The sequence below is a fragment of the Mauremys reevesii genome, linkage group 1, assembly GCF_016161935.1.
Source record: "Mauremys reevesii isolate NIE-2019 linkage group 1, ASM1616193v1, whole genome shotgun sequence".
NCBI classification, from domain to species: domain Eukaryota; kingdom Metazoa; phylum Chordata; order Testudines; family Geoemydidae; genus Mauremys; species Mauremys reevesii.
The window spans coordinates 65,982,195-65,996,751 of NC_052623.1; the positions used below are offsets into that span (position 1 = coordinate 65,982,195).

Consider the following 14,557-nt stretch of genomic DNA (forward strand, 5'->3'; position numbering starts at 1 on the left):
GAGACTCCAGGAAAATCCTGGAGGGTTAGCAACCCTACTTAGATCCCAATCTTGCAATTACTTACAGATGTGCTTAACTTTAAACATGGAAGTAGTTCCTCTGAAGTCAGACTGCTCCCATGCTTAAAATAGGGCATGTGCATAAGAGTTTGCAGGTTTGGGGCTTTAATTATGAGCATTCAATCCCTTACATGAAGTACAAATTTTGAGTTGTAGTATATCTAAAGGATAGCTTCCTGAATTGGGGCTATGCTTTCTTCTAACAGACCTAGAAGAAGAAAGTGGAAAAGAACCAAGGTCTATTGATGGCATGAAATTGATCATATGAGAGAGACTACACAGTCACTCCTTTTACAGCATATACTCCCATTTATTCATGCATTTTTAGGTGATGGAGTAGTGTGACAGCAGCAAAAACTCACAGCTTAAATATGCTGGCCCTTCTTAACAATCAGTGTTTTGGTTAGTAAATTTGCATGGTGAATAAGAGGGTTTAATATGTGATGCTCTATTTTAACAGCTGTTGTAACTATTACATTATGGTATTGCCCATTAAATCTTATTAATTGCTGCAAATTACTTCTAAAAAGGTGATTTTCCCTCTCCTGCCCCCCAGGAAAGTGCTATTAACTTCAACAGAGAGTTGCTACTACCAATGGTTCCATTTTTTAAACTGAACCAGAAATCCTCTTGGTTGCAGGTTTGGGTGTTCTGGTAGCATTTTTTTTTAAAAGGTTGAGGGTAGAGGGGAAAAAAAGAAATAGGAAAGCTAGAAACAAAGCTGATGGTTTAATAGGTTACCATAGGCAATGGAGATAAAGGGGGAAATGTGGAGATCTGGAGCAGAAAGGAAGAGGACAATGAAATAAGAGAAGGGTGTGTGTGTGTGGGGGGGAATAAAGTGGCCTGCTCTGTGATATGCAGGGATTAGTGTATAGAGCTCCTAGAAATACCAATGGAAGCATAATTTTTCACATGTTGGAATGAGATTGTACCCTCCTTTATTTTTTTTTAAATCCTATTCTGCTTTTTTTCACTCTTCCAAAATATGTTTTGCCTAGGATTTTTTCTCTGATTCTTGCTTCGTCTCTGGAGCTAGAGTCTCACTGATCATGACTTCCTATAACAGCTATATTTCACTGGAAAAGTGGAACTGTCAAGCTTTTACTGTCAACTGTAAAATTTGTATGTGCAGGTGATAGGGCTTTCTTGGAAACTAACCAAGGAATCTGAAACTCACATCCAGAAGAGATGGAACAGACAAGGATGAAATGAATTATGGTAAATTTACAGCAAAATACAAACACCACTTTTTTTGTACTTAGTCTATTCACACTAATGCACACTCTCACATCCTGCCTCTGCTCTGTGAGTGTGTGTGAGTGAGAGAGAAAGAGAAAGATGTGATATGTTCACTTACAGTTTTGCAAGGCATTGGGAGAGGAATGGAGATACCTGAACCAAGAGAGAGTTCTTGAGCCATAATGAATTAAATCTGTAAATTAAATGAAGCAAATCCTCGCAGGGGCCTTACCTAAAGAGAAACTCCTAGAAATCTAGGATGACTCTTTTTTAAAAAAGAGGCTATGAGGAAAGAGTATAATAAATGTAGTAGGCACTAGAATGCAGTAGACTCCTCCAGTTCTTCCAATTTAGAGTTCTCTTCTTTTCTCGAGGACAGTGATCTACTAGAGTTGGAATCTAAAAAGTCAGAAATGAGAACCCAGGAGAAATTACTTCCCCTCGAAAATCGTGGAACTTTTTAGGTTTGCCAGCTGCACTTTGCTACCATAAAGTTTATCTCGTCTGCAGCTTGCAGCAGGAATAGAAGGAAATAATTCCACTTGTAGTGAAATATTCCCCTAGTATTATCAAGAAAGGAACCCAGAATGTCTCTTAATCTAATCAAAACAGTAAATCAGAAAGGAGAGAATAATCTATGAGCAAGTGGCTAAATGGATAGCTCATGATATTTTCTACCTTCCAAAAGGCACCTCGGTTCCTTTCCAGGGTCCCCGTAATCAAACTGGCGGTAGCAGTAGATAGAAAATAAACTGTAGTATCAGTGGACTATGATTTTTTACTGAAAGACCAGGTAAATAAAAAACTCAATCAAAAAAATCAAACCTTCACTTATGAGGAGTTAGGGAAAAAAGTAGCCACAAAAGTAATTGAAGTGAACAGTCACAGTCTTGCTTAGATCCAGAAGTTGCAGTTGAAATTAGGTCTGATAATTAGCCCTCAGCTCATCTTGTTTTTGGAAATTATATTGGTGTCCAAAAAGAATAATGGGTGTTCTTGCATATTATGCATGCTGTAGTCCTTAGGCACAACATGGTGAGTTAAGGACAGAATGTCAGGCATAATTTTCATCCTCAACTCTGAATTTGCTTGCTGTTGTGGACTTGTGTCAGACTATTAATACTTGGATGTAGTTTTTTTTCTGGTTTCCTGCTTTTTTTAATGTCTCAGCATGCTTTTTTCCCCCTCTTCAATTTCAATAGTGTAGAATTCTGACATTAAACAGTTTGTCTCCTGTTTTCATTCTTCTTTATTTTAAAGAAAACACCCTGTTAAAATAAACAGTATAAATTTTAGTGTTTATTTCACTTTTGTAAACACTGCAGTGTGTTTTATAGATTACATTATTACTCTATCATGTTTTCTTATGTATGACAAAAGTATTTTGGGCTGGTCAGTAAATCTATCTTCTATCCATATAACTACTTGTAAAGGTCACCTCTTTTTCCTAAACAATATGCTTGCCAATATGTTTAACCACTCCCTAGCTTGATTTATCTTGTGTAGTAAAGCAGTTTGCTAAATGTATTTCAAAAATTGCCAAAGGACTTTATTTCACAAAAATGAATAGCAGTTTCTGTTCTTTCTCCCATATCTTGCTACTGCAAAAATATTAGCCAGTTTTGAGAACATATACCATTGATTTCCATTTATTTTCTGTTATTAACTTGGCTTACATATTTTACACCTAAAGCCAGTGCTTAATGGAATGAAGATAATTTCCCAGAGAGAAACACTGCTGTGTTTGAGAAAAATTTGCCTTAAGATTATATCTGGAGCTTCCAAACAAATGGAGGGAGACTAAAACAGTCTCTTCCTTGTTTTAGTTTGTTTATAAATGCTGGTGATACACATGTGCAACCCCAGGCACTTGAGTGTGGTGCTTTATGCATTGTTCATTTGAAATTAATTCTACTGTGAATGTTTCAGAATGACACATTGTGTGTGTGTGATCTTTGTTAGAGACAGGCTAAATTAGACAGTGACTTATACCCCTGGTAACCCAATTGACTTCAGTTCAGAGTTTAGTCTATTGTTTCAAATGCTTGTGCTCTGTGCTAGATATTTTGGTTTGCTACTATAATCTGGAGAGAGTAGAAACCTGTAAGCTTTTTGTTGCTGTTCTTATTACTTGGATATGATTTGTTGCTCCACGCTTATGTCTTTCCTTCATTTAGACCCTTGTCCTGTTTACCCTGCCCCTTGTCCTTGCTATTAATATATAGAAAAGTCAACGAGAAGGAAAAAACATCAGGCTGACTGGAAAGCCGGGAAGCCTCCCAGTGTTTGTACTAGAGAGAATCTATTCCATGAGGCAAAGAGTTAAACTGAAAGACTTCTGTAGACTTACACAGCCAATTAAGTATGTGCTGTCTCTTACTCTGCATGCATGCCCTTGTGCAGTAAAATGTAATTGATGTTAGTAATGTATGCTGTCCCTGCTTAGTGACCTGGGCTCAAGCTGTGACATATTCAATACACTGTGACAGTGAAGAGAGAAGACCTACATATATACACATGCGTAAGACTGGATTCTTAAAACTGGAATAGCAAGGTAAAGTTAAAGACTGTATTGTCTGCTCTTTCATTGCAGGCAGACAAAAATCAGATCTTAAGATATATGCTTGTTCTTGCAAGGTCCTTGGACAGATATTAAACTGCTTGGTGTCAGAAGGACCTGCCAAGTTGGCAACTAATGAGAATTAACCTGGGTAAGAATTTTTTAAATTAATAGTGTATGAAATTGTAGACACTGGATTCGCTTGTCTCTTTGCTGCTTCTATTAGCTTTTAAGCATTTAATAGTTGGGAATCTGTCAGTTACTTGGAGGTGAATTTATCTGAAATGGTATTAAAAGTAGGGGGGTCATTTTCTGTTTCATAACTATTTTCTGAGATTTGAGAATGTGTTTGGCATCTTTTAAAGGGATGTACACAGATGTAATGCAGAAGTAGTAGATTTTCAGTGTTAGACGTTTTGCAGAGAATATTTTTGGTGTGTGTATATGCAGTATCTACTGAAGCACATGTACTATATGCCTACCTCGTACTTGTACAAATATGTAAAAGATGCATCTGAATTTCTGTGATGCACTCAGATTTATAAACCAGAAACACTCACTGTATTTTGTCAGTTGGCATAAAAAAAGCTAACCGACAAACAAAACCCAACAATAGCAACACTAGAAGACATTCTCTCTATTTCCTACCATTAACTCATGATTATTTCTTAGTGACTTAACTGTTGTCTTTATGCTATGTTTGCTTTCCATTTTGGAAGGTGCTGCAGACCTCTCTGATGTATGAGTTGTTTATACTGGTCAATGCTATTTAATCCATCTAGCCATGTTTGCCACTCATCACTGTGGTATTGGTCTGATTCAGAAGCAACCTCAACAAAGGCTTGAATGAGAGAACATAAATGAAGAAACATATTATCAGCACTGTAGAAGCTTAGGACACATACTGTACTTGGAGATTACCTTAAAGAATAGCAGAACTGATGGCTGAAGCCATATTAGTCTATAGCTACTTTTGAAATTCCTTCTAGGAGTTGACTAATAGCAGTAGCATGAGCACTGTCAAGAAGAAGGTGGCCCTATCAGAGAACTGCATGCTGCCTGGGGAATACTGTTTTCACAGGGGTGAGTTATACATTTATGAAGCCAAGTAGAAAAACAACTTGAGGGAGTTAGCTGCAGCCCACCCTAAGTTAAGCATGCACTTGAAATAACCTTGTATTAGAATTTAAAATGTGCAGAACCTATTACTAGGCTAGTAAATATGTATTCCAGTGACCTTTACAAAAATGTTCCTACTTTATGGTTGTGCTAGTAGAGGTTACTACAGTGCTAGTTTTATATCCCCAAAGTACAATGATACTGGGAAGAGCTGATTTAATGTTTATTGAGAGTTAACTTTAGGCAAACTAATCAGATCATCTGCATCAATGGAGGGGTTCAAACATACCATACAAATCCAGTAGAAAATGGAATGGGTAGGGAAAGTTTTTGATTTGTGTGAGAGTGGATTAAAAGTTTCTCTGCAATATAACGCTCAGCTAGAACCTGTCCGATCTTTAAGTCTTAATGGCAGAAGCTGTAGGATCTAACATTTCATATGGCACAAATTAAGCTAAAGGCACAAGTATAAGAATGGGATATTATGTGAGTAGCTCTTTATTTTGTTCCTGCATCTGGATTTGAGGAAAAGAAATCAAGTATGCATTCCTGCAGGTGAGTTTATAGGGGAGGCAAATACTACAGTGGCAGGAAGAAACCCCTTGCATCATTCAGCCTTTATATTATCTGTCCACTTTGGAAGCAGAGTTGATGGACCTCACAGGGGGTGGCATCTGTTCTTCCTTGACTTGAATGGTGATGGCTGCTATGCAAGCTTTAAGAATTTAGGGAGCAGGGAGATGGAAAAATGTGGTCCCTTGGGGCTTCAAGGGGTGCTCAGGAAAGAAAGAGAGGATGTGTGGATTTCACTCAGTTATGGGTAGGGCTGCAGATTTGTCTCAGCATTTTTTAAAATAAAAAAATCACAGTGCAGTCATTGTAAATGTAGTAAAGGTCACAGGTTTAATGAACTTGATTTTTACAAAAATGACAAATGAGGAGGGGCCCTGAAGGAGAGGTTAGAGGGCAAGCCCCACCCCACACTCACCACACAGTGGTAGCTCCTCGGCTCCTGTCCCGTGGGGCTGGGCCCAGCTCCCCACTTATGGATTTGGGACCTAGCACATGGGGTTGCAGCATTGCCTGGTTTGGCCTCATTGAGATCTTGTGCATGGGGCCGCAGTGCTGCCAAACTGAGTGGTGCTGCGACCCCATGTGCCAGGTGGTAACTCCTGGAGCGGAAAGCTGGGCCCAGCCCTATGGGACAAGAGCCACAGGACACAAAGCCAAGTCACAGACACATGGGGAAATCATGGTATCCATGACATTTTTCCCACTGTGACAAACCTGCAGCCCTAGTGATAGGTTCTAGATCCTCATTTGATGTAAATTGGGATTGCTCCACTGAAGTCAATAGCTGTGCCAGTTTACACCAGCTGGCTCTATATCTACAAGAGAATTGAGTTTTCAGGTCAGAATTTATATAAAGCACATGGGTATTAGATACACTTACAAACCTTGAGGAGACTTTCTGTTATGGGTGGCCCAATTTAATTCTAGGAAGCCAATTTTGTCAAATAGAGAGTCTTAATCTTGAAATTAAAAAAAAGTTAGAGGAATTTTGGGGCAAGATTATCCCTGAGTTATTTGACACATCATAATATAATCATAGATCTGTACTGGTAAAGATGAAGGCAGTATGTCCTGTCTGATACTAGTTATAATATGTTTATAAATACCTAGCTAATGTTTCAAATGAGGTCATTCCCAATTAGGAGTTTTGGCTCCTAATTAATGAAGAAAAATATTTCAAAGTCGAATTCAACTTAAACATTAGTAGATCGCTGCTGATGGCATAACTTTGAGAGTTAATGATGAGGGTTAATCCCTATATTTAAAAAAGAAAATTAAGCATGCAGCATCATAGTGCCCTTCATTTATTTTGACAAGTGTCAGTTTTAATGTAGGGTACTTCATACTATACTAGTAATGTACTGTTGTGTAATTTGTAAGCAAAATAGTAATAGGGGACTTTGCTGTTGTTAAGTCTGTGATGAAAAATGAGGGAAGATGCTGGAGGGTTGTATGGATGTGTGAGATAATTTATGTAAAATGGAATTAACCAGGTTCTTCTGTCATTTATAGAGCCTTCTCTATTGTCTCCTTGATCCCCGGGATTGGTAGGGGATGTTGTAAAGGTTATGGGCCAGGTTCTGATCCACACTAAGGTCCATTTTGTGCTGCAGGAGCAATGCAAAAGGGTCTCTTATAACGAGCCACGAATAGGGAGCTGAAGATTTCCACAGTGTGAGGCAATCATCAGCTGGTGATATTGGCTGTATGCCAGCCTCTCCTGTCCCATTCTCTTCCTCCCATTCTCCCCCACAAGCATATGGGCTCTATGTATATGTAAAAAAAAATCTCTACTAAGACAAAACATGCTTCTCCTCCTGGAGGGAGGATTAGAAAAAAAACCACATGACATAGATAAGTCACATTGGGTAATGTGCTACTGGAAGGTGGTCATAGTGATGAGCGTGGTACAAAAACCTACACAGAATAGAATATGTGGTAAAGCTGGAGCACACTCAGCGCTGGTGATCCTTGCTAACATGTAATGGTCCTTAAGGCGTATTACAAGCTGGCACTAGTTAGAGCTGCCCTTTAGACCACTCCAGCTTGCACTGGAGGCTGGATCAGCCTCAGGATTGGGTACTGGGAACGGAAAGGTCATTTAGAGCCACCTTTGTCTCTTCCCTCCACTCAGGTGCACTGAACTCTGCTGCCACAGAGCTAGGATTATTTAACCCTAGGTGAAGAGGTTATCTGACAAATTATACAAGGTGGTTAAAAATATTTTATATTTAGGGAGAAAGAAGAAAATACAGAGAATTGCAGGCAAAATTAACAAGTTAAAAGGGATTCACAAACTATTCCAGGACAATATTTCCTAGGTGAAAAAATTGTTGTGGGACAGGAAAGAGAAAGTACTTGAGAGTTAATTGCTATTGACACAACACTTCTTATGTACAGAGTCAGGCCTTGTTGCTATGATAATAAGAAGTTCAGCTGAATGCAGAGGCCTCCTCCAAGGCCCTTAGCACCACTTAAATTGCACAGTAAAGGCTTAAGTAGGGCTTACGTGGCATGTAGGGCCCTGTGTGGGGGTTAATTTCAACTATGTAGAAGATGTTGATTCAGTTCATTAACTCCATTCCCTCTAAGAAAGCTGAACATACAGTCTCTACTATATATACAGCTGCCAGAGAGACTGTTCCTGGGGAGGGGAAAGAGTCAGAGGCATTTCAGTATCTTTAAATGGATTCATATAAATTATCATATAAATCTAGAAAGATTATCCTGGAGTATTTGAAGTGGGGTGAATAATTGAGAATAAATAAGGATGACAAAGAAGTTTATTTGCCAATTTGAGATGTAAATCCTGGAGGACATTAAAACTTTAACCCAGGTAAAAATATGGATAAATCAGTCCCCTGTGGAATTTTATAACAGCTCTGTGAAATATTGATCCTATTACTACAAGAATCTTTTGGATCAAACTCTCCAAGCAGACAGTCATCTTTCTTCACTGTGTAAAGCTTTAACTGATTTTTTTTTCCAAAGGTTCTTCCAAAAAGCTTGGACTAAATTTTTCCAAAACGATTTATTAAGACCAGGTGAGATTTTGGGGAAAGGTTTATTGGGAGGCAATCTGTGAAAAATGTGACATCTATTTCAAACATTATTAAAACTGTGCAGTCCTGCCACGGTGCTGTCCTTGGCCATTGGGCACTGGATTAAACTTTAATGGTGACATTTGCATCCTCATCTATTAAGCATCTGTCAGTTTGTTACACAGATTCATTTCAGGATCAGTATTTGATACATGCAGCAATGATGGCCAGTGGGATCTGGTACCCTTTTGAAATTTTTACAGGCCATGCAAGCGGAGTTTGGACTCTTTCAGCAAAATTAAAACACATATGGTGGTTGCGATAAAAAAATTAGCACTTACCAACACCTGGTGGGATATTTTTTCCATACTTGGAATGGTAGACAACTTTGGAAATTTATATTTAGTAAAAGTGGATTTATTTATTTATTTACTTTTCATAGCTTCTACTCCATGTGTCAGAGGATAAGTTGTGGTTGCTGTGAGAAAAGTGAAGGAATTTTCTGACTTCTGTGCTTGTAAAACATTTGAATCCTAACATTGCATTTTGTGTGCTGATTATACTAAATAGTGTCTATATATACATACTATATGTAAATAGATTCACATGACTACCTGTAATAACCACAGATTTTAACAGTGGGGAAAACAGAAATATTGTATAAATAATAATTGTGTAATGTTTGAATTGTAGTTACACTGTTGTTCTTCCTCCTTGTTTCTTCTAAATAAAGATGTCTTGAAACTAACCCTTAAAACTGAATGGATCTCTACTAGGGCTGTCAAGTGACTGAAAAAATGAATCATGATTAATCGTGCTGTTAAACAATAAAATACCATTTATTTTAAATATTTTTGTATGTTTACTACATTTTCAAATATATTAATTTCAATTACAACACAATACAAAGCATACAGTGCTCACTTTATATTTATATTTATTTTTATTACAAATATTTGCACTGTAAAAAACAAAAGAAAAGTATTTTTCAGTTCACCTCATACAAGTACTGTAGTGCAATCTCTTTATCATGAAAGTGTAACTTACAAATGTAGAATTATGTACAAAAAAACTGCATTCAGAAATAAAACAATGTAAAACTTTAGAGCCGACAAGCCACACAGTCCTACTTCTTATTCTGCCAATTGCTAAGATGAACAAGTTTGTTTACACTGATGGGAGATAATGCTGCCTGCTTCTTATTTACAATGTCATCAGAAAGTGAGAACAGGCATTCACATGGCACTTTTGAACCAGCGTTGCAAGGTATTTACATGCCAGATATGCTAAACATTCGTATTCCCCTTCATACTTCGACCATTCCAGAGGACATGCTTTCATGCTGATGATGCTCGTTTAAAAAAAAAGTGTTAATTAAATTTGTGACTGTACTCTTTGGGGGGAGAATTGTATGTCTCCCACTCTGTTTTACCCGCATTCTGCATATATTTCATGTTATGGCAGTCTTGGATGATGACCTAGCACATGTTCGTTTTAAGAACACTTTCACAGCAGATTTGACAAAATGGAAAGAAGGTTTCTGAGATTTCTAAAAAATAGCTACAGTACTCGACCCACGTTTAAGAATCTGAAGTGCCGTTAGGGTGACCAGATGTCCTGATTTTATAGGAACAGTCCTGATTTTTGGGTCTTTTTCTTATATAGACTTCTATTACCCCCTATCCTGTGTCATGATTTTTCACGTTTGCTGTCTGGTCACCCTAAGTGCCGTCCAAAATCTGAGTGGGACAAGGTATGGAGCATGCTTTTAGAAGTCTTAAAAGAGCAACACTCTGATGCTTAAACTACAGAACCCAAACCGCCAAAAAAGAAAAACAACCTTCTGCTGGTGGCATCTGACTCAGATGATGAAAATGAACATGCGTGGGTCCGCACTGCTTTGGGTCATTATCAAGCAGAACCCATTATCAGCATGGAAGCATGTCCTCTGGAATAGTGGTTGGAGCACAAAGGGACATATGACTCTTTAGCGAATCTGGCATGTAAATACCTTGCAATGCCGGCTACAAAAATGCCATGCAAATGCCTGTTCTCACTTTCAGGTGACATTGTGAACAAGAAGCAGGCAGCATTATCTCCCATCAATTTTTTGTATTAGTGATTGGCAGAATAAGAAGTAGGACTGAGTGGACTTGTAGGCTCTAAAGTTTTACAGTGTTTTGTTTTTGAGTGTAGTTATGTAACCAAAAAAATCTGCATTTGTAAGTTACACTTTCATGATAAAGAGATTGCACTACAGTACTTGTGTGAGGTGAATTAAAAAATACTATTTCTTGTGTTTATCATTTTTACAGTGCATATATTTGTAATAAAAATAATAATATAAAGTGAGCACTGTGCACTTTGTATTCTGTGTTGTAATTGAAATCAATATTAAAAATGTAGAAAAACATCCAAAAATATTTAATAAATTCCTATTGGTATTCTATTGTTATAAGTGCAATTAATCGCGATTAATTTTTTAGGTTAATCACGTGAGTTAATTGTGATTATTTGACCGCCCTAATCTCTACATTAGAAAATTGAGAGCTAGATTCTCCATTGGCTTAACTCTCTTTTAGTCAAAATCTCTTTTCCCCCCTATTATTATTGGTTCAGTTATGAATAGGGTCCTACCAAATTCATGGCCATGAAAAACGCATCACAGACCATGAAATCTGGTCTCCCCCCGTGAAATCTGGTCTTTTGTGTGCTTTTACCCTATACTATACAGATTTCATAGGGGAGACCAGTGTTTTTCAAATTGGGGGTCCTGACCCAAAAGGGATATGCAGGAGGTACACAAGATTATTTTAGAGGGTTTGCAGTATTGCCACCCTTACTTCTGCGCTGCCTTCAGAGCTGAGCAGCTGGAGAGTGGCGGCTGTTGGCCGGGCGCCCAGCTCTGAAGGCGGCGCTGCCGCCAGCAGTAGCACAGAACTAAGGGTAGCAGTATCACGACCCTTCCCCCTCCAACTCCTTTTTGGGTCAGGACCCCTCCAATTACACTATCATGAAACTTCAGATTTAAATAGCTGAAATCATGAAATTTACAATTTTTAAAATCCTTTGCCCGTGAAATTGACCAAAATAGACAATGAGTTTGCCATGAGCTCAGAGTAAGGGGCAGTGATTTGTGACCAAAGCTCTTACCAGTCTTACCCTGTTGCTCCCACCTGTACAAGGTCAACCTGTAGCAGTTCTGTGGAAGCTGATTCCCGCAACTGCCGACTGTGGTGCCAGTGCCCAGCATATGCCCTGTTTCTTCCCACCCCACTCCCCGCCCTCCTGGTGACACTGCATTAACTGGGCCACAGGTTGGCTCTCCACTCCAAAAGGAAAAAATATACCAATAAATCGTGCTGTATGGTCCTGATATGAGCATCCTCAGCTCCTGCTGAAATGTGCCTGATCCTGCAAGGTGCCCAAGAGCACATGTGACTCCATTGACTTCAGTTGGACCGGCGGGTGTTCCACATCTTTCAGGATCAGATCCAGGAAATGCCTAGAAAAACAAAAAGTTAGACTCTTTCCATATAGGACTAGATGCTGTGACCATAACTGCGTCCCCTCCCATTCCCCAAGAGAAGAGAAAACTCAAGTCAAGGGAAATGCCTAGTAAGATGGAGCCACCCTCCAGGACCTTATCCCTCAACATCTGTGCTCCTCAGGAACAATTAAATTGTCTGCCTCGAGGATGAAACTTGTGTTTGTTGGAGACAGAGCTTTCCTGGCTGCTAGCATGTGCATATAGCACTCGCTCCCACAGGATGCCAAAATGACCGCTTTCAGGCCCACATGAAAGACTCATTTCTTTGACCACTCAGTTCCATTCAGCAACACACAATTTCACTCAGCATTTATGACAGAGCAAATGAAAGCCCTTATAATTCCTAACCAAGGCTCAGCAGCAAGCTGTATCATCGCTGTGCATCACAATTCCTGGATTCTGCACCACTCTGATGTGGCAGGCAGGAAATTCTGCTGAATTTATATTTAGAAATACAGGGGTTGTAATTTAAATATAATATGTAATAATACAGTCAATACACTAATCTCTGTGGTGTTTACTTTCATAGCACATTCAGTTTATTTTACATTGTCCTCCCAGTTGGGATATGCCAAAGATTTTTGGAGTTGATAACGCATCCTACACTGGAGAGAGTGAAGCTGGTGGTTTTGGTAGTTGAGCAGGAAGAAGATGAGGCTTTGGGGCCCCGGGGAAGGTGTAGGAGGCAGTTGGGATTACAGGATAAGCACAGTACTTAGCACAGTACACAGCACAGGATAAGGAACACCAATAAAATGGTTAGCAATGTTGACATTTTAACTTGTCACCTTTACAGATTTACCCTCTCATTGACATGAACAGGGTGGAGCACACAGGGCCTTGCTTGTAGATCTCCTAGTCAAAGGGCAAGAGAAATACCAAAGATTAGATCCTTCTCTGGGCTCTTGCCCATAAAGTGCTTAGCTACTGTGGGTGAAGGATGTTGTAAGAAATCTCCATAAAACAGAAGTGAACTATCGTATGGTCTTTCCTTTGCTTTGGTCTGCATAACTCACCAGTGCCAGCAAAAGATCTGAGTAGTGGGTCTTTCCCATTGCTTAGGAAATGTGCTACCCTTTGTGGCTGAGAGATCTTACATTTGCTAATGATTCGTCTAATCAAATGGAATCAGTAGGAGGATAAGTACTGTAACTTGGATTGTATTAACAACAACATGAAAAATGGGTTCTTTGCATCATTTCCTGGTGTTCACAATGTTATTTAAAAGACCTAATGTGCTGTCACATATGATTTATGCAATGCAGATATGTTTCTATTACATTTGGAGCAGATATGTATTACAAATAGTATATTGCGATTTTGAATATAAAGATATTGCAGTGGTGTGAGGTGATATCCCAGAAAGTTGTTTCTCAACACTTGACTGGGACTCAGGAGACCCGGGTTCTGTGCCTGACTGCCACTGGCCTGCTGGTGACCTTGGGCAAGTGACTTTAACCGCTATGTGCCTTAGTTTCCCCATCTGTGGAATGAGGGGACTGATACTGACCTTCATATAGCACTTGGAGATCTACTGATGCAAAGCGATATATAAGAAGTAGGAGGTATTATTCTACAGAAACATGCAGCCCTCTACCTTTATTCTTCTCCAACAAAATGTTTGCATGTTTATTTTTTCTTAGGCCTGGTCCACACTAGGACTTTAATTCGAATTTAGCAGCGTTAATTCGAATTAACCGCGCACCCGTCCACACTACGAAGCTATTTAATTCGACATAGAGGGCTCTTTAGTTCGACTTCTGTACTCCTCCCCGATGAGGGGAGTAGTGCTAAATTCGACATGGCTATGTCGAATTAGGCTAGGTGTGGATGCAAATCGACCTTAGTAGCTCCGGGAGCTATCCCACAGTGCACCACTCTGTTGACGCTCTGGACAGCAGTCCGAGCTTGGATGCTCTGACCAGCCACACAGGAAAAGCCCCGGGGAAATTTGAATTCCTTTTCCTGTCTGGCCAGTTTGAATCTCATTTCCTGTGTGGACGTCGTGGCGAGCTCAGCAGCACTGCCAACGATGCAGAGCTCTCCAGCAGAGGAGTCCAGGGAATCTCAGACTAGAAAGAGGGCCCCAGCATGGACTGACCAGGAAGTCTTGGATCTCATTGCTGTGTGGGGCGATGAGTCTGTGCTTTCGGAGCTGCGCTCCAACAAACGGAATGCAAAGACCTACGAGAAGGTCTCCAAAGCCATGGCACTCAGAGGATACAGCCGGGATACAACACAGTGCCGCGTGAAAGTCAAGGAGCTGAGACAAGGCTACCAAAAAATCAGAGCGGCAAATGGACGCTCCGGAGCCCAGCCCCAGACATGCCGGTTCTACGAGGCACTGCATGCCATTCTCGGTGGGTCTGCCACCACTGCCCCACCAGTGTGCGTGGACTCCGACAATGGGAT

The 14,557-nt window shown here is 39.7% G+C and overlaps 1 protein-coding gene and 1 long non-coding RNA gene across 16 annotated transcripts in view; one reads left to right on the plus strand and one right to left on the minus strand.

Annotated features, from left to right (window-relative positions):
* Positions 1–14,557, plus strand: part of ENOX1 (ecto-NOX disulfide-thiol exchanger 1) — a 521,099-nt gene that overhangs the window by 67,378 nt on the left and 439,164 nt on the right. The window contains exons 1-2 of one of the 13 annotated variants that reach the window (XM_039485155.1): positions 3,594–3,664; positions 3,749–3,856. The exons of 10 other annotated variants lie outside the window; for them this stretch is intronic. The gene's annotated coding sequence lies outside the window, so the exon portion shown is untranslated. 2 more of the 13 variants (XM_039485139.1, XM_039485195.1) reach the window with 2 other exon arrangements.
* LOC120370498 overlaps positions 2,514–14,557 on the minus strand; it is a 68,175-nt gene continuing 56,131 nt past the window's right edge. For all 3 annotated transcript variants that reach the window (XR_005583769.1, XR_005583773.1, XR_005583770.1), the window contains exons 4-7: positions 12,934–13,000; positions 11,946–12,100; positions 4,544–4,703; positions 2,514–2,570 (exon numbers count right to left, since the gene is read on the minus strand). This is a non-coding gene — a long non-coding RNA (uncharacterized LOC120370498). The remainder of the gene's footprint in view (positions 2,571–4,543; positions 4,704–11,945; positions 12,101–12,933; positions 13,001–14,557) is intronic.